Genomic DNA, 924 nt, shown 5'->3' on the forward strand with positions numbered 1-924 from the left:
AGCAGAGTAAAGGCCCCCAGTAAATAACAGCTGTCCCTAACCCTTGAAGAGAGTGTAAAAAAACATGTTGTGAAAACAAAATGTTAATTTTATCTAACAGACTTACAGTGAACTTTCTCACTGAAGAACTAAAACTACTTACATTCCCTTTCATCTGTTTTTATTTAAGAAAAAAAAAACAGAATAAAGTTTAAATACATTTTAATATTGATTATCATGCTGCTTGTTCTTTTTTTCTGATTTTAAGAAGTGTGTTTTTCCCACATCTACAAGTTGTCCCTTTCAGTTTGGTAAAGGTGTAAACTTGTTTGGTGGTGAACTGAACACCGAGGTGCTTCCAGCAGCTGAACTGGCACTGGGACCAGACCAGTGACAGGAGATGCATTTAGCCTCTGAGGCGGGATCAGGAGCCGTGCGCCTCAAAGCAGGCCTCTCACAATGAGCGGGATAGAGAAGGATGTTAAGAGGATCTTTGTGCCTGAGGAATGGCGAGACCCCCCCCTGGGCGACCATATCCGGAATGGGGAGGTGGAGAGGGCTTGTGCTGCACATTCAGGTCTGGCCAAGCCAAGCTGTTCACGGAAGCAGCATCTCCCGCCTAACGATGTTCAGCAGCAGCAGGGATCATTAGTATGGAGCAGGCAGAGAGATACTGGTCTCTCCTGGTAATGGAGGATGGATGGATGGATGGATGGATGGATGGATGGATGGATGGATGGATGGATGGATGGATGGATGGATGGATAGAGGGATGGATGGAGGATAGATAGACAGAGAATGATGGTTGGATGGATGGACGGACGGATGCACAGATGGATGGATAGAGGGATGGTTAGATGGATGGATGGATGCACGGATGGATGCACGGATGGATGCACGGATGGATGGATGGATGGACGGACGGACGGATGCACGGATGGATGG

This window comes from Cyprinodon variegatus, unplaced genomic scaffold (assembly GCF_000732505.1).
Source record: "Cyprinodon variegatus isolate N-32 unplaced genomic scaffold, C_variegatus-1.0 Scaffold393, whole genome shotgun sequence".
NCBI classification, from domain to species: Eukaryota; Metazoa; Chordata; class Actinopteri; order Cyprinodontiformes; family Cyprinodontidae; genus Cyprinodon; species Cyprinodon variegatus.